Source organism: Gopherus flavomarginatus, chromosome 9, assembly GCF_025201925.1.
Source record: "Gopherus flavomarginatus isolate rGopFla2 chromosome 9, rGopFla2.mat.asm, whole genome shotgun sequence".
In the NCBI taxonomy this organism is placed as follows: Eukaryota; Metazoa; Chordata; order Testudines; family Testudinidae; genus Gopherus; species Gopherus flavomarginatus.
The window spans coordinates 75,889,143-75,916,346 of record NC_066625.1 but is presented as its reverse complement, the minus strand read 5'-3'; the positions used below and the strand labels follow the sequence as shown (position 1 = coordinate 75,916,346).

General features: G+C 40.6%; 1 protein-coding gene across 1 annotated transcript in view; it reads right to left on the bottom strand.

Annotated features, from left to right (window-relative positions):
• TMC3 (transmembrane channel like 3) overlaps positions 1–27,204 on the bottom strand; it is an 88,581-nt gene that overhangs the window by 37,436 nt on the left and 23,941 nt on the right. The gene's annotated exons all lie outside the window — the stretch shown is intronic.

Here is a 27,204-nt window from a genome sequence, read left to right as displayed (position 1 = left end):
GGTTACTGACCCCTGCTCTATACCATTATCTAAATCTTTGATGAAGATATTGAACAGAACCAGATCCAGAAATGATAGCTGTGGGACCCCACTTGTTATGCCCTTCCAGTGTGACTGTGAACCACTAATAACTACTCTCTGGGAATGGTTTTCCAACCTGTTTTGCACCCACATTATAGTAGCTCTATCTAGGTTGCATTTCCCTAGTTCGTTTATGAGGTCATGTGAGACAGTATCAAAAACCTCACTAAAGTCAAGATATATCAATCTTTGTGTCATCTTCAGACTTTATAAGCAACATCTTCCAAATCATTACTAAAGATATTGATTATCACAGGGCTGAGAAAGTCCCAAACCAGAAAACACTGCCATTTGATGAAGATTCTCCATTCACAATTACTTGTTGAGATCTATCAGTGAGCCAGTTTTTAAATACATTTAATAGGCATGATACTGATTTTGTCTATGTGATATGTAAAGAATGTATGTCTGCTTTAAAAAAAACAATCTTATGGTTCAAGGACTAGCCTAGGATTTGTGAGACCTGGGTTCAAGTCCTTGCTCCTCCACAGACTTCATGTATGACTTTGGGCAAGTCTGTCTGTGCTTCATACATATCTGTAAAATGAGGAAAACAGCACTGCCTGGCCTCACAAGGATGTTGCAAGGATAAATCCATTAAAGAGTGTGAAGTGCTTGAATACTACCAGAATGTAAGAACTACCACTATATAAGAACCACACAGAATTTACATTTAGACAGAAATCAGTACAATTTTTTCAAGAATTAAATAATTTCCCCTTCTCCCCACTGTGTCATTTTTGAATGTTTTTCCAATGGTGGCAGGATACCACAGACAGGCTTGAGTTACAAAGTTTAACTCTAGGGCTGCATTTTCCCCAATGTTCAGGGGCATTCACATGTATGATTTTGTTTTGGACTTCCCTATGTGCTACAATGTTTTATGTAGTATATTCTTGCATGATAAACTGAATCTAAAATAGCCTTGAAAACCTACCCATGTTTTAAAATACATTCATATTCCCAGAGCATAAGTAATTGGGGACGGGGGTGGGTAAATGGGGATGTTGCTGTTGCCTTAAGAACATCAAGACCTTATAAACCCCAGGCTTTAGCAAAGGTAGATCTGAAAACCAAACATCCATGGCCACAGCCTTTACCCATTTTACATTGTATTTAAAAAGCAGCTCATCTATATAGCACTCAGCTCTTACAGTGCACTTTTCATGTACAAAGATGTGCGTTACCTGATTTACAATTTTTTTGTATTGGCATAGTTTTCATAACAGTGATGATCAGTTCATTAATTGTCACAGACAATCATACACTTGGAAGAGCAGTACTATTCATTATACTAACAGTTACAATTTTTACAAAATTATTTAAAATGATTTAAAAGTGACTTTAACACGAACAGGACGGGGCCCATTATTTGTAGCCTGATACAATTTAGCCTAATATTGGTGGGATCTGAGGACCAAATGCTGGCACTTTGCGCCAATCCCATTATGCAGTTTCAGCAGTGCAATAGGAGCAGAAGCTGGTTGCATTTCCACTGATGGGAACTCCCCTGACACAGAAGAGTCACCAGCTTGAGTAGAGCTTTCATAGCTGACGCCTTTGTGGCCTTCCCTTTAGCATCTTTAGAAATTGCTACCAGTGGTAGAATGTAGAACAGGCCCAAAGGGCCAAAATCTGCTGGGACCAGGACTGGGGGAAAAACAAGCCACAGGATCTGAGAGCTGTCAATAGCTCCTTGATGGTCTTTCCCTTAAATTGCACTCAGCTGAGGCTTGGCAAAGGATCTGGGTCAAATTATAAAAAGAGAACAAAACTATAACCTACAGGCCCTGACATCAATAGATTTTACTGACACAATTTGGCCCTTCCACTTAAAAAAACAAACAAGCAAAAAAAAAAAAACCACAGGAAAAGATATGTCTGGCTCCTAACTCGATATTTTCTCTCCATAAAAGCTCCAAGGTACTTAAGTTTTATTTGCATCCTCTGACAAGATAGAACATTAAGTTCTCTCCACTAGATTTGCTGCAGAGTACAGCATGGAGCCTGCTTTCGTTCCTGCCCTCGACTAATCTACAGAGTTGAGGCTTGCTGAGAAATGTCACTTTTTGACGGTCATTCTTATAAACGTAACACAACACACAGCTAAGTAAGCAAAATGCTAAACTGTCACAGGCTTCATAATGTATTGTCCGTAACTGGGTTACTCAGCAGGTTTTGTGGTTTAATTTAAATGAATTTGGTTTAATTCACTGTACACTCTTTAGCAGACAGGGAAGGACCAGGTTTGATAAAGAAGTGCCTGTGCTCTAAAAACTTCCAAAATGAGGCCTAATTCCACAGTTGCTTCTTGTGCAGATCTCCCATGAAAATCAGTGACACACACACATACACACACACACCCCTGGATCCCCACCATGGGGTAACTAAATGTCCACATTCAGGGCCAAGTCTTGTAAAATCACTCCACAACATGCTACTCCATCCCCTTTAATCTGCCTTTTATGATGCATGTTAGGTGTCCACAACACCTGGGTGCACCAAAGTGCAGTAAAAACCAGTAGTGCAGAAGCCATTTTGAGTAAGCTATAAAGGAGAGTAGCAATTTTCTACTTTTTGTATAGGTGAATTTATTGGGGCCAGCTCTGCCCTGAGTGTGTTTGATACACACCTCCTCTAAGTCCTCTGGATGACTAGGATTTTGCTTGCTAGTTTCCCATAATCTTCCCTCCCATAATCTTCTTCACTCCCAAAAAGAGGTCTATATTGACTTTCTTTATGCTACATTTTAATATTCTCGATAATGAAATCTATAAAACAGAGACGGCTAGAATTCTGACACATCAAGCCATGTGTACTGCACATAAATCCACCAGCATGGGGACAGCATGCTTGTTTGGCTACTAATTCACAACACAACAAAATCTCCTGACTACATAGCTATGTATCAGAACATAAATCAGGTTAAAGCAAGCAGCCAAGAGTCACCGGTTTATCAGGACAGAAACACACGCTTCCTTTTTCTGCCATTAGAAGGGTTATCACCTCCTCCCAGCTGGAATGAACAAACAAGAGGACTGTTTTGAATGCCAGAAAAGCCCATGAATTCCTTTATGCTCATAAACATTATTGCAAATGAGCCTGAGCCACTATATGTTTGTAGTGCTGCTAGATAAGCCTCTAATTTTCTGATTTAAGGGCAATAAGAAGTCAGTTCAAGTATATTTCCTATGTTATGTTTAGCCATTTGCCTGCACATCTTGGTCAGTGACTAGTTATTAGGAGCCAGATTCTGCCATTTTCATTCATGCTGAATAACCCCCCTTCCTCCATAAGCTGAGCCTTTGAAAACCATTAGTGTTATTTATTCCAGCTATATTCTGATATTTATCTATTGCTCTCATTTTGAAAATTAAAATATTTAAATTTATATTTCTCTCAAAGCACATTACCAACATAATTTAATTAAACCTCCACAAAACTCCATGCAGGATATTATAGATTTCAAGCTGATCACCTTAGATAACTATATCCAAAAGAAATTAAAATGCTTGATTTCATGACACACGTGATTCAGTTCTCTGTGAAGTATGCTGTTATAGCCAACTGCTGTCGCACTACTAGTGATGATTAGGGTTTTGAAATTCATGACCTAAATGCTCTGTTTGTTTCACATTAACTTAAAGTAGAGGTGCTTTCAAAAAGGTATGCAAAAGACAGAGTGCAATTTGAATAATACAATAAAATCTACCTTCTGAAATGAGAGAAATTTCAAATATATGACTACATACAGTTACATTAATGACTAAAATGTCCAAAAACACCTATCAGGGTTAATGTCAAACCACACAAGCAAAGATTTCAAATGAACAAATGCTGTTAAAACATTTGTAGGAACTTTACTTCATACAACTATCAAGAAATACTGACATTAGGTTTATTTTATATTTGCATATGTTGCCATTTGTACACTGCTTTAGCCAATCAGCTCCTTTCAGGTGCAATCTAAAGGCCATCCACTTAATGGGAGTCCTTCCATTTACTTGGCACTTGATCCAGAACCCATGGAAAAACATATCCTCAGATGATTTTTCTGATTGATACAGTTAAGATGGTTTTTTAACTTTGAAGTCAGTGTGATAGAACAGTCCTCACAAGGTGAGTGGAAGCCCAGACTGCTGGTTTGTGTAAAGGTAAATTGATGGTTTTTACATTTTAAATCTTCAGTATGGCCCAAACAGGAACAGGAAAATAGAAACCAACTATAGGATTTGTGCTGCAGGGTGAGTATCTCCTTTCCTCTTTCCGATTGCCCTTATTCAGAAATAATAGCAATTTAAACACCTTTACAGTGGAGTAGTGTGCTAGTGGCATTTTCTTGGAGTTGGGTAAAACTGTTGACTTTTGCTGCTAGCAGCTTGGGAGACTCCTTTTTGGGTTAGGTGGAAGGAGCTGATGGGCCAGAATCCATTAGTGGGTAGGACTAAGATTAGAAAAGATTGTTTCAGCCTAGAGAAACTCATTGCTGTTTGGAACCATGGTTTAACGGTATTGCCAACCTCAAGAGATCAAAGAGACATATATATATAGCGTTTTTGATCTGTCTTTTGATTTTTGAACTTCTCCTGCCCAGGTGTGTGTGTGTGTGAGAAAGAGAGAGAAAATTAGTGTAATCCGCTCTCTAACTTAATCTACTGGGTAATTGATTTTGGTCCTTGCTGCAGGAACTCTCACCCTCACATCTGCTTGTCCCCTGCTCAACAATTAATCATGTCCCTGAGTCCTCCCATCAGTTTTGTCCCCACACAGCACCTGTCCCAGTTTCACTTCTGGTCCTCCTGGGATTCTTCAACTCCTCCCCCAACTTCCCAGACCTGGGGGGACTGCAGCAGGCTCCCCTCTCTTCCTTCCCAGGATAGGGGGAGAGCTCCAGGGGCTCTTCACCCACCCCTTCCCAGGCCAGGTGCTGCAAGGGGGAGGAGCAGAGATGCCATCCCATCTCCATTGTTCACAGGATGGGAGGAGCTGCCCTAAGCCAGCCCCCTGCCCCCTCCATCGTGAGAATGCCAAGTGATGAAGAGATACTCTGTTGGCTTCTGGCAGGGCTGAACTTCACAATAGGGCTGGAGCTTCTCACATCATCACGAGACAGGTGCCAGCCCAGTTTGAAATCCTATCACTTGTGAAAAATTGTGAGAGTTGGTAACATTGGTTTAACCAGGAACCTGCTCCCACCTTGAGAGTGTCAAGACTGTTTAGCAGCTCAGACTAGCCAGGGTCTTACTCTACCTTTGAGGAGCTGACTCAAATCTGGGAGTTTAGTACAGCCGAGGAGTTTACTTCAGCAGGATGTGTAGTATAGCTAGGACTGTTTTGCCAGTCAGTGCAAAAAGTGCCAGTCTCCCAAGTGGCTCAGCAAAACACAAAACAAAACAAAACAGCCAGTGAATCAGTGGAGCAAAGGAGGGGAAAAAAGCTCAGCAGCACAGCGATATGGCAGCATCCAGTGGAAACTGGTACCCAGGATAACTACCCTACTCAACTGCTCCTAAAACTGGCCCTGGGTGTGGCTCAGACTCATAAAGTTAACTCTACTTTTAAAACATCTCTCAAACACTGAGGCCTGGTCTATACTAGGGGGATGGAAAACCGATCTAAGTTACGCAACTTCAGCTCCATGAACAACATAGCTGAAGTCAACATACTTAGATTGACTTACCATGGTGCCTTCACCACGGTGAGCTAACTGCTCCCATCTACTCTGCCTGCGCCTCTTGTGGAGATGGAGTGCAGGAGTTGACAGGAGAGTGCTCAGGGGTCGATCGCTGCCCGCTGATCTGGCGGGTAATGTAGACATACCCTGAGATTTGTAGGAGGAAGCAAAGAAGACAGTGGCAGAGAAATGGTGAATAGATGCCAGGCTCTCTATTCACATCCCTATGCTCAGCCCATTAGACCATTGCAGCAAACAGCATTTGGTAGAGAACTGCTGGTTAACAATGTGCTGCAGGGTAAGTTCTCCAAAAAACAGAGATGCTACTTCCTGCTGGGGAGCAAAAACAAAGGAGTCCAGGACAGGGCAATCACAGGCTACAGACAGAGAATAGTAGGAAGTTTTGTTACTGCATATGCCATATTGGTTTCTGTTCTCAAAAAAGGACATATCTTGAAATTGGCTTGCTTTTCGTAAGATGGCACCAGCGGTGGAAGGCACAGTGTAATGCTGACAGACCTCGGTAGGTAGGGTTGAAAGTGGGACCTCTGAAGCTTAGTGTCTGAGTCTCTACTGCATGAACTAAAAGCCACATGGACCTTACTTAAGCTTGTGGCAGATTCATCAGTCTCTAGCTGGGCTAGTGCCATTAGAGCGGGACAGAGCGCCACACCAAGCAGGCAGGAGTTACAACAGAATATTAGAAGCCCCAGTGGGAGGGGTAATATTGAAGTGGCTGCTACAGAGCCTGTGTAACTGCAAGTAACTCCCCTACCAGGCCTGAGAATCAACAGAAATGCGGAATGTGTCTGGAAATGCTTCAAATGCTTCAAATGCTTTATGAAAGCCACAGGTGCCACCAAACGGGAGGATGAGCAAAATATTGCTCTGCTGCTAGTGGCAAGGACGAAAGTGCAAGATGTATGCAATGCATCTCATACAGATGGTGGTAAGGAAAGAGAGGAAAGCTTTGCAGAAACAATTGAAAGGTTTGTGGATCATTGTGTCCTCTAGAGAGGTGTTTTTCACAGGCTTATAACTAAAAAATCAATCCTTGAATACAGAATATTAAATCAGACTCGCTTGTTAAAGACCAGACTGATCTGAGGTGTAACAATAAGAATGTCCATGAACGACTAAGGAAGGTGAATCTGACTTTAGAAAGGTGAATATGTGTACAAACAGAAAGCCCAGAGCAGGGATTGGCAGCCTTTGGCACGTGGCCCATAAGGGTAAGCCCACGGTGGGCCAGGATGGTTTGTTTACCTGCAGTGTCTGCAGGTTCAGCCAATCGCGGCTCCCACTGGCTGCACTTCGCTGTTCCAGGCCAATGGGGGCTGTGAGAAGCGGGGTGTGGGCTGGGCCACCTCTTCCTGCAGCCCCCATTGGCCGGGAGAGGTGAACCGCGGCCAGTGGGAGCCACGATTGACCAAGTTTGCGGATGCTGCAGGTAAACAAACCATCCTAGCTCGCCAAGGGGTTACCCTGACGGGCCACTTACCAAAGGTTGCCGATCCCTGGCCTAGAGAAAGGCACAGAGCATATGACATTTTGTCCAACAGTTAAAGCAGCCAGGGAGAAGTTCACAGAATATAAAATGGACAAGGACAGAAACACAGAAAGCAGGAAATAATGCCAGTGATGTGGCAACTTGCATGAGGATAGGAAATGCCCAGCACAGGAGCTAATATGCATGAACTGCAATAAACTCAACTATTAAACTCAAATGTGCTGAGAAAGCAGGACATTTAGAAAGGGATCTAAAACAGGGAAGTGTGCTATAGAGTAGCAGGTGCAACGCTTCTTGTACAATGTCACATGGTCTTTGAGTTTCCTGAGACACACTTGCTGCTGGGGAGCCAACACAAAAATCCTGGACGGCAAAGTTGCAGGCTATAGCTAGAGAGTAGTACAGGGGTGGACAAATTTTTGGCCCAAGGGCCACATCAGCGTTGCAAAACTGTATGGAGGGCCGGGTAGGGAAGGCTGTGTCTCCCCAAACTGTCTGGCCCCTGCCCCCTATCCGCCCCCTCCCACTTCCTGCCCTGACTGCCCCCCTCAGAACTCCTGACCCATCCAACCTCCCCTGCTCTTTGTCCCCTGACTGACCCCTCCTAGGACCCCCACCCCAACTTCCCCCAAGGACCTCATTCCCTATTCAACCCTCCCGCTCCCTGTCCCCTGACTGCCCCTGGGGACCTCCTGCCCCTTATCCAACCCCCACCCCCTTACCATGCTACTCAGAGCAGCAGAAGCTCACAGCCCCACTGCAGCCAGCTCCGCTGCCCGTGCTGCCCGGCAGGAGCAGCAGGCCACAGAGCTGGCAGCACGGCGAGACTGCAGGAGAGGGGCCGGGGGCTAGCTTCCCCGGTCGGGAGATCAGGTGCCAGATGTGGTCCGCAGGCCATAGCTTGCCCACCTCTGGAGTAGTAGAAAGTTTTGTGACCTTATTGCTGTACGTAGTTTTCATTCTCAAGAAAGAGTTTATATCTTGAAACCAACCTACTCACTGGTAAGATACTACAATAGAACCTAACGTAGGCACCTCAGAGAAGGACATGTTCTCCACCTCAATGAGCTATCAGTCTAGCTAGTCAAAGTGACACATTAAATCAGGCTGACAGGGAGTAGGGAGGGGATGGGGAAGGAAGGATGAGGAGTACTATGATACATTGACTTTGTTTCTCAGTAGTAGACAGAGTAGTGATGCTGAGTGATGTAGTTTTCAGCAATCTCAGGAAGCTACATGCTGTGACTGTACTAGCAGCTGAAAAGCAAGACTAATGGCTGCAAACTCAAGGCTAAGCTAAAACATTAACAATCCCACCAGGGCATGTTCAGTCAATAGAGGTGAAATTTTGCTGGATCTCTCCTCTGTCCAGAAACTACCCTTCCCCACAAAAGGATTCTGCTACTACACTTCACTTACCGCAATTTTGGTTGAAGGCCTGGGGCCCTTTATATCTCCACATCTTCAGATGTTGCTGGAGATGTTTGACTGAAAGGGCAGCTGTTTTATTCATGGTACCTAGCTGCCTCACATCCTTCTACCCCAGATGAGTGATGACTAACAGGTAGCAGAGAAACAGCCCGAACTCTCATTCTCTGCTGCTGTTCCTGGCAAGACTTCCAACGTTCACCTTAAGCTGGGCTCCCAGAAGCCCTAGATTACACTTTAGGGAATTACACAAGAAAGATTAAGGTTTAATATTAGTTCATTAGGGTATTTTTCATTCCATGAAGAAAACTGTGTCCCTTTTTATGCCAGCAACAATATGCTGCTGAGCTAATGAAAAACAGAGCTTGAGAGAATGGTAGCACTAATGATGTAGGGGAGTTTTATAAACAGATTTAATTGGCTAATGTTTCCTAACTTGTCAAGGAAGGATATTAGTTTCCCTTTCATTACCGAAAAAAAAGACCCTTGAAGTCTAATCTTAAAACACAGAGACAATTTAGCATAGCATAACTCTAATGCTGCTAGTGCTGGAGTTAGATTACCGACATCCATTTGAAGTTACTACTCAATGCTAAAAGCACAAACAAAAATGAACAATCAGAGTCATGAATTGTGAAATTGTCTTATACCCTGGGATGAAAAGTGCGCTCTCTGAGAGACCGGAAAGCAGGCACAGAGCACTCAAGGGACAAATTGGTGGCACTCAACCTTTGTCCACCATTCTTGTGATTCTGTTTTTAAAAACAGAACTATTAATTCAAAGCTTGGTGCAGAATCCTTCGCTAACTTTTTTACCCAGCAGGTTAACAGCTAGAAAATCCAACTACCAATTCCCACATGCTGTATTTCAGCCAAAAATGCATTTAGACTCATTCTCATTCTTGTGAATATTACAGTGATTATATACTTGATTCTAATTGGTGTTTTACTATTTTATAATCCTCAGAGTTCAAAGAGCACTTTAACCCTTTAACACATCCGCATAATTGCTGCTATCTGTGCATGACAGGAAGACTTATTTGTCATGCAGCAACTTTCATATATTTAAAAATACATACAACACAACCTTGATTTTCTGAACTCTGATTAGCTGAAATTCCAGGTTAACAAAAGGTTATGTTCCTTGAGTTTGCATAGACCTGTGGAGCTTCAGTTTTAGGGAGATCCATAGGACTGAAATTAAGCCCTTAACTCCCTGTGAAGTTTCTATACTTAGGAGGTTCACAGGGTTGAAGCTTCTGGTTATTTCAACCTGCAATTTCACAAAGGTTACAGATGTCCCCCAAGAGCTCCATAAAATCAGGGTTTGCATCTATCTAGCCTTCTAAGTTCTTATGTGGCTCTGTCCCTGTGGTATGTCCACACTTTTTTATTTAAAAAGCTTGGAAAATGAGCACCTTGTGCATTTTTATTGAGCAGCATCCTGAGACATGCTAAGCACTTTATGCTCTGCAGCACCCAGGTTATACTTAAAGAAAATGTTATTTATGTATTTATTTACTGTGGCCAATATAAGAACTCACTGAAAAACTCAGACACAATTTGGAGGTCCCTCACTTTCAGGGCAGATTGAGGCTAAGATTAGGAGACAATACAGTTGATCGTGAAAGAAAGAATGAAAGAAAGAAAGAAAGTTTGCTCTCAGGTACAAACATTATAGGGTGATCTCATGTGTTATAAATATGACAGGAATTCTGGTATGAAATTGGGAGCAGATTCTCAGCTGGTGTAAATTGTCATTGGTCCATCTTCTTTATAACTTGGTCCACTTATCTGAGATGGGTCTAGGTTGATACGATGGGGCCAGTTTACACCTGGTAGAAATTTCAAAGAATGAGAAATGTCAACAAAATTTTGTATTGACATTTTTAATTTCAACAAAAAGATGGGAAAATGTTTTTGCAAAAATTCTTATGAATTTTACCTGCTAGTTTTTGATTGCTCTAGTTAATATCCATCAACTTTAGTGGTCAATGTTTTCTTATTTTAGGCAAGGTTAGTTTCACCAAGACAGCAAAATATGGTGCAAGATTTATAGAAATAAAATTAACCTTTTGAACTGATAATATGACAACTTTTGGTGGAATTTCTTTAAGTTCTTTCAGTTGTTTTTGATGTATTTCATCAAATTAGTTCTACAATGAAATAAACTAGGAATATTCTGATGCTCTGATTCTTATGAAAAATGATGATTGCAGCATCATCTATGGGACAAATTATTTTCTCATTTACATCTGTGCAACCCCAAAAAAGTGGAGTTTCATGGATGGAAATGAGAACAACAATGAGGTTTCTAAATCTGCTAACTTTGCACCGAGATGGTAAACTGATCTATTGGACCAAAATCTTACTGAATTATCCACATACAAATTATTTGAATAGAGCTTTAATAATAACAGTTTCATTCTCCCATTGCCATATGCGTATACTTCCTGCTGACATGAATGACAGATATGGTCTTGGAAATAGTCCCATTAATTTATCACATTGCATTCAGATCATGCATAAAAGCTGAACTTCAGTTTAAAAGGCTCCTGATTAGTTAAATGCATTTCCAAGATCACCAACACATTATCAGAAGGGGATTATTTTTATGAATTGCATGACTATCACTGTACACAATTCTGTGGAGTCACACACCATAATGAGAATTTAGAAGTGTATCAGATTGAGAAAAACACCACAGGTTAAGTCATGTCCCCACTTATGTGAGCATTTTAGAGCCTATAATCGAAGACTAAGCTCTATGTGCACAAGTAGTAAGGGAGCATACGCACACATCACACATACTGGAGAAACTGGGCAGCAGTACATCTAGTCCTGCTGACGGTAAGCACCATCCCACTGACAGAACTACAAACGGAGACACAGGCCTGCACCAAATGGGCTGCTATTGCAAATAATCCCTCTCTACAGACTGTGTGACACCAGCAAGCAGTAGTCAGTGCCACCATCCCTAACAAACTGTGCTGCCTGGGACAGCTGGACCAAATTCCAATGATGTAATGCAGTGCCTCGAGTGAGGTGTGTTAGCTGACCAAACAACCCTTTGCAATCAGCACAGCTGTGTACCATAAATAACCAGTGTGGTGAGATTATTTCTTCTGTTTAAGTAGGGGTGCCCTGCCCACTCCTCACACATGCGGGTGTACTGCTGATCTGTCATGAGGGCACAGCCTGCCTGACTACTGGAGCAGGTCTTTGATGTTAGGCTACGGTCTAGCCCTATGTGAGTTTATGCCATAAAGACATCCAGTCCCTCATTTAAGAAGGTTGCAGTTTTCAAGCACTCCCTCTCAATCACAAAGCCACTTACTTAAAAAGAAGTAATGCGGGTGATTTATTTCTCTGGGGCGTGCAGCTGTGCCCATTCCACAACCTAGCTGTGAGGAGAAGACATGCAGAAAGAGTGGAGTCTTGCATCTTGTGCTAACAATGAAAAGACTTTGACTTGGCCTGGGTTTCAGCGGAAGTGAGTACCTTTCTCTGAATCCGCCCTAGCTTTGGCCCCACAGGTTAGAATCTGGGCTCTGTGACTTACAGCACCACCTGCTGTGGTGGGAAGAGAAGCAACTATGAACTAAGAAAGCTTGATTCATCATCGCCTCGGGCAGTTTACTGTTGCCATTAGAGAAGCGGTACTTAGTATAAGATTCCACCTTGCCTGATTCCAGTCTGGCTGTCCTTCAGAGCACATCAATGTGTTAAGTATATTACAAACATATTAATTTCACCAGGGACTTCATTGAAAGCATGTTAACCAAATTATTTTCTAGCTAACATGAATCATTACAAGGCAGACATAGGATGCAGTGAAAAAAAAATCAGCATATTAGTGAGGGGGAAAAACCTTAAGAAATTCAGTAGTTGGGAAAAGAAGCCAAACATTTAGATGCTTTTCTGACTCTTTGACTATCTTGACTTTGCAGATTTGCCCTAGAAATCTTGTGAGAACAGACTCTCGTGAAATTAACAGTGTTGCCTTTTCCCATTTCTGACCAGCTCCAGGAAGTGTAAAGACCTGCAGAAATGAAGAACAATGTGGGAGGGGTGAAGGTAACCCAGACTTGTTTGATCATCAGAAAGTTGGGTTCTGGTTCAGTTCAAGTCAGTTTTTATTCTATCTGTGCTGTAGTTGTGCCAACCTAACCTCGGATGTAGACACGACTAGCTCAGCGGAAAAATGTTTCCGTTGACCTGGCCACTGCAGCTCAGGGAGGTAGGTTACTTACCAGGGATGGGAAAACCCCTCTGCTGGTGTTAGATGCATCTACACTACGGTGCTACAGCAGCACACTTACTGCTCCATAGCTGCGCTACTATACTGCTCATAATGTAAACATTTGCTGTCTGCTTCCTCAAGAATACAGTGGAGTGGACTCCTGCACGATGTGGAGCCCCATTGACGTCAATGGGCCTCTGCACAGACCCAGGGGGTTTATTCATGTGGTACATCATGCTAAATTAGGGACTTGGTTTCTAACCCATGTTGTACCACTGCTTCACTGTTGAACTATGGGCAAATCATTTCACTTCATCTGTAAAATGGGCATAATACTTTATCCCACACAGGGCTGTTATGAGGTTTAGGGTTTAATTAATTAATATTTATAAGCCACTTTGAGATCCTTGTCTGAGAGGCCCTATATTCAGTGTATTGGAGTCAGAGCTATTTCATTTTACTCTGCAATGCTTTGGATATCAAAATGTTTTCTGATATTATATTTTTGCAAAGCCACCACATGTGTAACGGGGATGATGGAAATCATCCAGTACTGAGACCAAGTACAGTTACATGTCTGCAATGTAATAAATGACATAATGACAGCACAATCAAATGCAACAAAATGAAAGTAGTAAATTGCAACAGAAAGTCCGGCAGGCCCATGAATGATGATGATGATCTAGGTTAATTCAATAGAGGATGCTCTCTGCTCTGCAATAAATCTGAAACACTGTGTTGAGGGAGTGTGTCTTTATAATGTTCAACAAAAATATGTGCAGAATCAACTTCAGCTCTGAAATGAAATGATATCATTTGCATTCCAATTATTCCAGTTCCAAGATGACTCATTGGAATCCTAGTGTCCTAGGCATAAGGGCTTAATTTTAAAGAGTCTGTAGTGAATATTTTGGAAAAGGTTTTAGAAACGAATATTCTATATGCCTGGCTAATCAAGTGAAAAACTATTTCCTTGCTAAGTATTACTTAAGGAGACACTGGGTGTCTTAAAAAGGAAACTAAGAAAAATAGATACATTGAAAGAATAAGAAAATAATTCTTGCAGATTTTACTAGCTTTCTCCTTTAGTAACTTTTAAATAGAAATGGGCCCAACCCACAAAATTTAGGTTCAAGCTTCATACATCTCAAGGTTCTGAGGTGTTCAGACCTATGCCTTTGGATTAAACTACTATATATATAGTGGGTTTTTGCAAATTCTAGTTCCAGATTTCAAACCCTACAAATCTGAGGGGTATTCAGACCTGGGAGAAGAGGGCTGATTCGATCATATCTCTAATTTCTAACATGATGGGCAGTCTTCTATTATATCACGTTGGAAGTTATTCACACCTAATGTAGCACAACGTTTTAACAAGGAATTGAGTCAAACTCATACAATACTTTGGCTTGACTGAGAAATTTTGATCTGCACATGCTCAGGAAGAGTCTTTCAGGTTAGGAGCCATGGGCTTGAGCAGACATGCAGAACGGCCTTTGCACAGTATGCACATTCAGTGTTCCCTGTTTTTAGCAGCAAGTCAGTTCATTTTCACAGCATTAAAATTCAGTCTAGGCAGAGGGCACCACCATTTAAGAAGGCCTTCAGCAATGAATTAAGACAATTAAATGATTTCTCTACAAATGAGGTGTTATCCACCACCAGCAATTCAGGAGAGGAAATCTAGCCAAGCATTATTTATTGTATACAATGCTATTATTATTATTCATTATGTGCATTGTGGGTAAAGCCTAGGAGTCCAGTTATGGATTAGGACTCCATGGTGCCAGGTGGTCTCCAAACACAGATTATGGATACATATTGCAGATTGCCTCCCTCTACTATTCACAAGCCATTATGGAAATTAACAGCAATGTCATTAGTAGACAGAATTTATATTTTCTGAAGAAAAACCCGGAACAATTTTTAAAGCGTCCGCAGAAGAGAGGTTTGGTTTTTTTCCTAGAGAAATGAACCCAGCTTATTATCACTAGACTGTAATGACTTACCCCTCAGTAGTGCTGAGAGAAGCTGGAAGGATGAACATTTAGGAAGAAACAATTCCTAAAAAGAAAGCTAGCCAATAATCATTGGGTACTAAAATACTTGTTAATTTTTTAAAAATGGCTAGCACCATCAAGAAACAGCCAAAAGAAAAAAAATATGAGAGGTTAAACAAAACGATAACAAAATGTTAAACTCTGGAACGAAAAACATTTTAATCACTCTACACATTATGTATCCTAGTCTCTAAATGTCCTGGTAACTAGACATAAGAAAATTAATAATCTCTAATTACTCTCCCCATAACACACACCGAAATTTCTGAGACAAATGACAGAAGATCAATGTTTATAGAAGTAACAAAACATTTTTAGCTTCCTCAGTCACAAAACTGCTGCATTGCTTGGGCTCCATCTGCACTGCATGACCTTGAAATTGCCTGAGTCATGGCCAATTTCTATCTTCAGTTCCAAACAACCACCTTAAATCTTACACAGTGTCATGTTCTCATTGTCTGGGCTTTGTACTTCCCTGCCATTGAAGGATTTTTCACATAAATTATACAGGAAATGAAGCAAAATGTAATTACAATCTCCAACAGCACCAAGGCAGACAGATAGCAACTGACATGGAAAGCAGTTCAACAGTCAGTTTTCAATAAATGTCACTTGGTAGAATGGATAAAAATGAAGCATATATCACTATACTACCCACATCCAGAATTATATTATTATCGCATCATGCAGCCAAAAAGTTATAAAGTTATGGCTATTTCCAACTATCACTGTTGGCAGACTGCTCCAAAGGGACTTCCATTCTTTGCTTTTAAACCTCATTATATGGACTTCAAAATGTATCATCAAATAATATTACGTTGCATTAAATTGAGTTATCCCAATGAAAACGTTTCCACTAAGGTTGAATGAGACATTTGATAATCCATTATCACACCCTTAACTTTTCAACATAACAGATTTTCTCATATTTTTTTTTATAATTCTCAAAAGGAAAAGACACAATTATATCTCACTTTGGAGTAGTCCAAATAGATGTGATTTGATTGATCTGAACAGAAGGCACATTATAGTGATGTATAACAACATTTTTGTCCTTGGAAGAACTCCAAATTAATTCATTCCCATTTTACCTTTCAAGGTACAGCACAATATTTAACCCTAGCTTAACATCGTATTTATTTAAAAGAAGTTATTATGGGAGATCTGTGCTATAAATAACAGCATTAACAAGGGTTAGCAGTAAGTTTCATCTATCCAAAATAGATTTTGCATGGGGAAAATTAGTGGTGATACAACTTCAATATAAAAGTCTGCATTTATGATTAAATAATCATGGAATTCACCGAGCAAGACCTTTAAAATGCAGAAGACACATTTTAAAAGGGATACATATGTAATGCAAATGTTTTTTTCTAGTCTTGTGTTGAAGATAGGTGTTTTCTTTTCCTAGCTTCCATGTATGTAAGAGCTCACTAACTTCACTCCATTCTCCTTGCAAAAGTCTCCCAATGAAGGATACAGCAGATAATAAACTGATAATATACATGATCTTAGCCAGAAAACCAAGATGGTTGAAATGGGGATGAATTCCATTTGCTATAAATCCCTGCAATGAGGTAAATGAGAGTACAGGTCAGATTTGGGCAGGAGAAAATAAACTTGTAATTTTGTGTGGACTATTGCCTTCTTATGTCTAAATTTTCAAAGCAGTGTATTAAAATCAATGCGAGTCTCATAAATAAAATCCTGTGCATCTCTGTTATTTTAACACAGAACTTCTTTCATCAGTAAAAGCCTGAATAAGTCATGTAGCCCCCTATTAAGGAGAGCTGAAACTTATGTAAGGCCTTATCTTCACAGCTGGTTTTTAGCCAGCGGTATACTACACTGATATAGCTCGCCAGTACAAATCCCTAATGTAGACTCAATTAATCAGTGTAAATAGAGACTCTAGTTTTATCCTTTCTCCAACAGCAACAGCGATCAAAAGGGAATTGCCTCTTTGCCTCCTTCTCCCCTCTGGTAGCAGTAGACTGGCCTAGTCATGTAATTCAGCATCGCTGTCTCTACTCGTATCTAAGCTGCCACAATATTTGTACTTCATACCATACCATTCTAGACTCTTCCCTGCTTAGCAATGGTCATTTCTGAAACACTTGAATTCATAAAATATGAATGATTATGAGGCCACCACCAATAAGCCCTGGACACAGATGGAAAATCCTTCTGCCTTCTTAAACCGTGTCCACTCACAGTAAAGAAAGCAGCATGGAGAGTGACAGATTGGCATGCAAGTGGATGACCACAAACAGCACCCTATACTTAGCACGATGGGTTTTCTGGTGGAAGGCCACCTGGCTGAAAAACTTAAGCTACAGTTTTACAGCACTAACTTTGAAGGGTTCTTCTGGTTGATTTTTCAGCATAAAGAGGAGGTGCTATACACACTATATGCAGATATCTACAATAAGTTAAATATTGAGTCAATTGAGGGAAGCACTGGAGGAGGTGAATAGCAGAGTCCAGCCCTTTGCAAGAATGTTCAGACATTCATGCGATTTCACTTTGGATTCTGAGACATCCATGTGGTTATCTCATATCCCCTCTGCAGGATGAAAGACCCAACCTCTTGGTAGAATAGATAACTGGGAATGCAGTAAATTTAAATTCATGGAGTTCTCAATACATTTTAGCCACTCACAATCGTTTTCTCCACTAGAATGTGAACTCTAGAGCCTGTCTCTGATCTCATTGAAGTCAATGCAAGGTTTGCCACTGATTTCAATGGATTAGGATCAGATCTACACTTTGCTTTGAACTTGTATGTACTGTAATTTAGACAGCAGTGAAGAAGGCTGTCAAAGTGTAATAATTTATGATCAATCTTTTTATGTTTCACTTTGTCAATGAGAATTTCCTCCTTATTCAGCTCTTGTAAAGTGTGTTTATTATGCAATTATGCCATTGGTACAACCATTATAAAAAAAGAACGAATAAAAAGAATGTGTTAGGACTTAAAAAGAATTAGGACTTAAGAAACCTAAAATTTTTAAAATAATAATACTTTGTGCTTCAAATAGCTCCTTTCACCTGGGGATCTCAAGTATTTTATGAATACTAAGGAAAGCCTTAATACACTCCTAACTTAACTGTTATTATCCAGATTACACAGACATGCAAATTGAAACACAGAGCAGTTAAGTGATATACCCAAGGTCACACACGCAACTCAGAGGCTAAGCCAGAAACACCATGGGACTCAGGATCTCCATACATCCAGCCCTATGTATTATCCACATTAAATACATGCTTCTTTTCCTCCTAAAGTATAATGGGCACACTTATTAACTTCTCTTTTACTGTTGATTATATTTACTGTATTTGTGATAATTCCCTATTTTAGAATGATATATTAGTAAGTGAAACATTTGTTATGGTCCCCACTCTAGCTGCTTTAGTTAACATTTTGCTTTTCATGTATGTTGAGTAGAGCTGTGCAGAGGACAAAAGTTCTATTTTGCAAAGGATTTTGAAATGTCAAAATTTGGCTTCATTCCAAATTGGAGCAAAAACTAAACAAACAAAAAAACAAAAAAAAACTCTAAAACTTTACAATTCTCCACAAAGGAAAATTTAAAATAATAATAATTTTGGGTGATTCAAAATGTTTTATTTTGATTATATCAATTTAGACTTTATTTTATTTTGTATTATAGTATAAAGCAAAATAAAAATTCAAAACAAGAAATCAAAATATTTAAGTCCCAAAATATTGAAAGTAAACATGTAGATGTTCTCAGAACAGTTAAAAAAAATTAAACCAAAATTCCAGCAAAATTGACCTGATTTTCTGAAGCTTTTTGATTTTGACAGAACTGTATATTTTTATGCAATATGGCTCCTTCGAAATTTCTCTGACCAGCTCTAATACTGAGTTATAAAACTAGACTGGTCAGTTTCATTTTTGGTTTATGGTTATCATTTCCTGCTTCTGCTACCCTCATGCAATTCTGTTGTTCTTGGCTTCCATCATTATGCTAGCTTCCATGTACATTGTTTAAAACAGCTTCACTATTCTTGTTAAGACTGCTAAGACATCTTCCCCTCTGGAGCCTCCTTTTTAAATAAAACCTAGGTCTAATCTACAAATTGTACTGATTTAATTAAATCAAATTCTAACTTCATTTAGTTAAATCGGTGCAACTCTCTTGTGTGGATAACCTTCAATTGATTTAAGAGTAGCTAATATTGATGTAGGTTAATTTGGTAAGCAGTTTAAGGTGCCCACATAATTTAACTATGAATCAATTTAGCAACTGATTTAATTCAATCAGTCCAGTTTGTGTTTGTAGACAAGCCCTGAAATTTGCATTCTAAACTAGAACACATTGTTCCCTTAAACAAAGAAGCTAAAAGATGGACTACAATTGTAAAGCGTGTAGTGGTGTGTATGTAATTTGTTCTCTTGTGACTAGCAGTCATTGCCCTGAAGGAATGCCACCCACAGCACTAAGACAGTGGTTCTCAAACCTTTGTACTGGTGACCCCTTTCACACAGCAAGCCCCTGAAGGCGACCCCCCATATAAATTAAAAATACTTTTTTTATATTTAACGCTCTTATAAATGCTGGAGGCAAAGTGAGGTTTGGGGATGGAGGCGGACAGCTTGTGACCCCCATGTAATAACCTCACAACCCCCTAAGTGGCCACGACCCTCAGTTTGAGAATCCCTGCACTGAGGCGATGAGATTACCGTATGTCAATGAGCAAATCTACAAAAAAAAAAGTGAAAGTTGGCCCTCTAGTCTTATTTTTGCCAATTAAATGATTTTCCTTTGGACTTTTAGCTCCATTATCATGCAATTAATCTTCAGTCATTACAAACACAGATATTCCCTAAATCTGTGCAAATGCCACATACTCTGCCTCCATATCCACTTTGGAAGGACTTCTTTGTTAATGAAGATATATTAGCAATTTATTTTTCAATGTATCTGCATCTGTTGCAGTGACCTGAGCCTTTCCCCTCAATGTGATATGAGTGAGATGGTGTACAAACTGAGTCGTGAAGAAGAGGAGGCTTTTCTTAAGGTGTGATTTTGTGTGCTATGTTTTAAGGAGCTACCGTGGTGAAAGATCTATGTAAGTTTTATTTTTAAAAATTAATGTGTATGTATGAATGGGTTGGATGGCTCAGAGGACAGGTAAAATTCTGCAAAGCCTTCCCTCTCTATGCCACAGTATTAGATTTGATCCAGCTGCTTGAAAGGCATTGAAATATGCTAGTTTCTATGAAATAAATTGGCAGTCAGATTATTTGTCACAGGATGCAAATGTCCATAGCATAAATGCGGCCTTGTTACCAGTATCAACAGAAAAGCTAAGGAAGTATTGGAGGTGGTCTCTCCTGATCAGAGTTAAGGCACTCTACTCAGACAAAGTGAGTTAGTTATTTAAGACATGATACGTGCCACAATTGGGTCACATTAAAAAAACAAAAAACAATCTGTTTTTGCAGAATCTTCTGTTAAATCTACCATAGTAAAGACACCAATGATCTGCAGGGGTAGAAATCAACCACCTCCACTTGGGATTTTTGGTTTTTTTAGATTTTTATTAATTTTTCTACATAGCTGTCAGTGCTTGGGTCTGATGTCAGGGCTATGTACAGTAGGTAGAGCAGTGTGAATACTGCAGTTTTGAAAACTCAAAAAATCATTTTGGCTTGACTCAAAAGAAAAAATTGTAATTTTTTAAAAAGTTAAATTTCAAAAATTTAATTAAAAAAATCAGTTTACAAAATATTTCATTATGTTTTGAGCTTTTAAATTAAAAAAATAATGTTTTCAAGGAAATTTCAAAATGAAAAGTCATTTTGAATCAAAAATTCAAAACAAACATTTAAGACAGTTTCTGAATTTTTTGTGGCTTTTTTGTTTACAATTAAACTGTTTGGTGAATTTGAATTTTTTGGAATTAAAAAAAAGATTTGGCTAAAAATGTTGCCCCAGCCAAGTGTGGACTGATTAGTCATTTCACTATGAGATTCAGCTCTGGCTATGATTCTACTCCATTCATTGTGAAAGATTGACACTTAGATATTACTGTGATGGGCAGCAGGAATTCATAAATAAATACATGGATAGATTTTCTAAAGAGCATTTTATCCATGTAAATATTTGCTGGTCTAAAAGCCATCCAGATTTCTCATTAAGGCACAGATGCGTATGTCTCCATAGTGAATTCTACATTTTTATCAGGTCCTGACTTTTCTCTTTTTACTAGAGGATTTTGGGAAGGTCCTTGGAGTACAAGTCTGTCAGCTACATAAACAATTCTGAGAAATGAGCAACTTGATTTGCTATCTGACAGTTTCTGATCCTGTAGAGTAAGCAGAAAGCTCCACCGTGTGGTAAAATTATTTCTTTGTACGTAAAATACCTGCTATGATGTATGGTTGATTCAAACACCAATAAACCTGACTGAGTTTAGTTTTTTAAAATATAGCTATTTCTCCTTGTTACTCATTTTCTGTAAGTTACTGGCAGCAAGCAGCCTGACTCCAACTATGATTTTACAGATCCAACATAATTCTACAGTACAAAATGCACTGCAACGCTGACAAGAGGATAAAAATATTAATTGCACAAAAAAATTAACGTGACCGTCCAGATCTATAAAATAATAATATATACTCAGTGCAGAAATAGTGTGTGATGTAGAGGAGGCAGGGCCAAACCTGAGTGAATGGCACTGCAACCTGGGGCCTGATTCCTCCCTGCTTTTCTATCATAACCACTGAATCGTCAGAAGGCTTAATGTACCACCACCTCCAGACTTTCTGGGGGAACATTTCTTCTTGGCTGAAAACCTCTGTTCTAGGGGTGAGTGAGAGTGGGGAGGGGCATTCTGAAGTTTTGCCTAGGATGGCAGATTGTCACCAGTGGTGATGAATATAAAGCAGACCTGGAGTGCAAAGAGTACGTTATACAAAATATTTATGACAGTGTGCTCAGAAAGTGAACAAAACTTTTAGCTACTTTAGATGTTATAGTGGCAGAGTATTTTGAATACCTGTCTCCCAGACTGTGACTTTAATCTACTATCCACTTAATATGGAAAGTCTACTTTACTAAAATTTTGTACGGGGATACATGCAATGCTGAACTTTATGACTTTGTCCTCACCCACAACTATTTCACATTTGGGGACAATATATACCTTCAAGTCAGTGGCACTGCTATGGGTACCTGCATGACTCCACAGTATGCCAATATTTTTATGTCTGATTTAGAACAACACTTTCTTAGCTCTCGTCCCCTAACACCCCTACTCTACTTGCGCTATATTGATGACATTTCATCATCTGGACCCAGGGAAAAGAAAAGAAGCCCTTGAGGAATTCCACCATGATTTCAATGATTTCCATCCCACCATCAACCTCAATGTAGACCAATCCACACAAGTGATCCATTTCCTGGGCAACACCTGCTAATAAGCGATGATCACATAAATACCACCCTATACCGGAAACCTACTAACCACTATACTTATCTACATGCCTACAGCTTCCATCCAGGACACACCACATGATCCATTGTCTCCAACCAAGCTCTAAGATACAACTGCATTTGCTCCAACCCTCAGACAGAGACAAGCACCTATAAGATTTCTATCAAGTATTCTTAAAACTTCAATACCCACCTGCTGAAGTGAAAAAACAGATTGACAGAGCCAGAAGAGTACCCAGAAAGTCACCTACGACAAGACTGGCCCAACAAAGAAAATAACAGAATGCCACTAGCTGTCACCTTCAGCCCCCGACTAAAACCTCTCCAGCACATCATCAAAGATCTGCAACCTATCTTGAAAGATGATCCTTCACTCTCACAGATCTTGGGAGACAGACCTGTCCTCGCTTACGAACAGCCTCCCAACCTGAAGCGAATACTCACCAGCAACCACACAACAAAAACACTAACCCAGGAACCTATCATCACAACAAAGCCCGATGCCAACTCTGTCCACATATCTATTCAAGTGACCTCACCATAGGACTGTAGCAGGGTGAACATCCAGTCCAGCCCAGAAAGGGTTGGAAAAGCCCTGCAGAGGGCTGGGGCCAAGTCCCAAACTAAGCAACTGGGCCTTATAAGAAGGCCAGAGAAGACAGAGGGAGCAGTCTTTCTCTGACTTGAGAGGAAGACAGGCCTGGCTGATGGGGGAACTCACCCAGGGACCTAGAGTGAGGCAGGGCTGGGGAAAGGCCTTAGGAGCTGGGAAGCCCTAGGCCAGCAACTCCCCGGGCCTAGTTCGAGGTCTCCTAGGTAGTGGGCTTGCAGGGGGGCAGCTGGAGGGTGGGTAAAGACAGCCAGTCCAAACCCCTTGTTGCCTGTGATGATCGGCTGATACACTGAAGTCCGCCCCAAGGCGCAGGGGCTAAACAGAGATTGGCAGTAGCCATGACTGAGGCAATGTGGGGATAGGGGGCGGGAGTTCTCCTGGGGTGGGGAAACCCAGTAAGACTGTGGGGTACTGCAGGAAGCAGAACCCTGAGAGAAAGGCATCGCGATACTGGGAGGGACAGGGGAGCCAACAGCAAGTGGATCACTGGCCTGCAGAGGGTGATCCTGGGTCCAAGAGCTAATTCCTGAGGACGACTAGCAGGAGGCGCCGCCGGTGAGTCTGCGCCAGCTTACAAGGCCCTAATCACTTCAGCCATGCCATCAGGGGCTCGTTCACATGCACATCTACCAATGTGATATATGCCATCATGTGCCAGCAATGCCCCTCTGCCATGCACATTGGTCAAACCAGATAGTCTCTATGCAAAAGAATAAATGGACACAAATCTGACATCAGGAATCATAACATTCAAAAAACAGTAGGAGAACACTTCAACCTCTCTGGCCACTCAGTAATAGACTTAAAGGTGGCAATTTTGCAAAATAAAAGCTTCAAAAACAGACTCCAACGAGAAACCGATGAACTTGAATTAATATGCAAATTAGACACCATCAATTTAGGCTTGAATAGAGACTGGGAAATGTATGAGTCATTACACACATTGAATTTATTTCCCCATGTTAAGTATTCTCATACTTCTTGTCAAACTGTCTGTAATGGCCTATCTTGATTATCACTACAAAAATTTTTTCTCTTAATTAATTAGCCTCTTAGAGTTGGTAAGATAACTCCGACCTTTTCATGTTCTCTGTATGTGCATATATATCTCCTTACTATATGCTCCATTCTATGCATCTGATTAAGTGAGCTGTAGCCCACGAAATCTTATGCTCAAATAAATTTGTTAGTCTCTAAGGTGCCACAAGTACTCCTGTTCTGTTTTCTCTTTGATAGAGAAATCAGACAAGAGCTGTAACACAACAAATTCAGAAATAGAGACATTAAGCTCCTTTGTTTAAAAACCAGAGACTAATCTGATTTTGGTGTAATCTGATTTAGAATCTATAACATGATCTAATATGAAGTTACTATATCAGTGAGATTAGCAACATCCATTTCTCAGAGAAGGAAATGCATTAGCTTAATCCAGACATACACAGTGACAAAGCAGTTAGAATCTAGAAGGCATTTAGCCTCTCTTATTTGAGATGGCATCCCATAATTGCAATATTTTTCTAAAGTATTTAAAATTAACGTGATTAATTATAGCTCAGTTATGAATCAAATGACTTTGAAAGGTAAATTTCCTTTCCGACCCATAATAGTACCTGCTCTGAAGTGGGTACCTGGTGCTGTCTGATCCATTTCGACTAGGTTCTTCCTCTTTTTCCAGCTTCTCAGTGAAATGCCAGCAAGGATTCTGTTCAGAATACTGGTTAAATCTCCAGCTCTCAGTCAATGACCATGGCCCAGAAAAAAAACCACTATAAATTCTGATTAATAGTTATGGTTAATATTTCACAAATCTGCAGGCAGGAAACTTTATCCTACATTTATTAGCCAAAGAAAAAGTGGTGGTGGTGGGAAAGGGAGGGGGAGACGAAGGATGTAGAAGCCTATCCCACAATAATCAAAAGGTAGATTTTGGTGGTGGACTGTGGCATCAAATTGTTTTAGTGGTCTCCTGGTCTGCAGGACACAACTTTAAAGAACAAAGGAATGTGAGGATGCAACAATCAACCAACCAACCAGAATGAGAAGAAATAGGCCACATTGCTCCTAACACTGAAACTTGGATGTTCAGGAAGCAAGAGCTCATATCCAGTCAAAACCCATCTAAAAGGAACTCCAGGATATCCCTGGTCCTGAAACAAACAGAGGGTTTTAGTCCTTTCAGGGACCAAGATCTCAGAATCTCTTGAAATGCCTAGATTAGAGGATGGTTTCCTAGGTGTGAGAAGACAGTCCATGAGCTTTCTGTAGTAGCTACACGTAAGGAGGGTACATCCCCCAGGTCCCAGGCTCAGAGCTTCAGGTGCTCAATGCATGAGTGCTTGAGAGGGCCGTGGTGTAGAAGGTCCCAAGGAAAGAGCTGAACTGACATCTGTAAGAGTCTGGCAAACCATGAGTGACAGGGTCTTTACATTTCTGATAACTACTCAATAACTCACTGATTTAGATCTCATTCTCCTGCACCCAACCAGCAGCTGCTTAGTCAGTCAACCAGTCTCACTCTTTTGCCTAAATGTAGTTGGTTTTGGTCATTAGATTCTTTTTGTTGCCAGATGCTTTGAACAGGGATCATACTTGTTGAGTGTTTAGAGAGTGACACACAATAAATAAAGTAAGTAACACAATTTCTTGATCTGGGAGATCCTTGCTTCAATTAGGATTTTTGGGGCACTGTTTTGTTCATCTCTGGCTTTACCACTATGCCATAGAGATTCTGTTGTCACTTTCATTGGTGACCAGATCCAAAGGGAATCTTAGGAGAAGAGAGAAAAATCCTTTATTTAACTGCTTGCCACTACAAGAAGTTGTTGTGATGAGATTCTTGAGACAGCCGTTTGCCTTGAGCTCCCAGGATGGTGCAGACTATAATCGGGTTCTCGATTGTGAACATTCCTTTGATAAACCAGGAAAGTTTATAGAGTGCAGGGGCCCTACATCACCATGGAACAGTTTCCACACAAGCCACCATCTGAGCAGTGGCCTAGGGGGAGAAGATCCCTAAAGAGTTTCCTAATGAGCAAGATTTGTGAAATCTTTTCTTGAGCAACCAAATTATTACCAGAGGTGTCCAACACAATGCTTCTAGGGGAGCCAGTTCCCCAGAGGGAAATAGAGAACTTTTTTGAAAATGGCTGAAAAAGCAGTGGGGCACCTAAAATGCAAACCCCATCAGTGTTTTACAGATCCTATCTAGTATGACTGGGCTATAAGATGAATAGGGCTATAAAATGAATAAAAACTATCTAAATAGTGATAATTTGAGTGCCTTGCTGATTTGTACTGGAGGTGAAAAACTGAGAAGCAGAAGAGATTCTGAAAGGAGCCATCCGGTCTTGGTAATGGGTCACATTTTTACAAAATGCAGACACGTACAGTGCATGTGAGGTCATGTGCTGCAGAGGATGGCATTCTCCATGGGGGCTGGACAGAACTCTCCAGCAGGACAATGTACAGCCACATAGGGCAAGCAATGCATTCATTGCATACCTAGATTATGCACCACCGGGTTAGCCAATAAGCGTTTTTCTCCTACCATGGTCCAGCCCGGAAACCCACAGTGAAGGGATCCTCGACATGCAGCCTGGGACTGTGGGACCACTGTGCCCCCTGCACTCTCTCTAGCCTGGGATGTTTCTCACAATATCTTGCTAGTGACCAGCAGCAAACCCCTCCAGGTGCTGTTATCACGCAGCACAACTGCATGTGGAAACTCCACACCTAGCTAGATTGCATGAATGCTCCCAGAGCCACTCATGAATTACACAGAGAAAGGCACCAGAGCCAAATCCCCCCCAGCTCCCAGCACTGTACCTCAGGAATATACCGTTTTGCACTGCTCAAGATGAGCAGTGCAAATTTATTAATTGGTTCACCACTTGATCAATGGAAAATGGACATACACCAGACTTTGCAAAACCTGAGCAGATTTGCCACACACTTCATAGAAACTCACTGGTAAAGATAAGCACTAAAACAAATTTATTGACTACAAAAGATGGATTTTAAGTGATATTAAGTGCTAGGCAAAAAGTCATAGTTAGTTACCAAAGTAAAATAAAATATGAGCACACAGTCTATACTCTCAGCCCTCTTAGACTGGGTAACATCT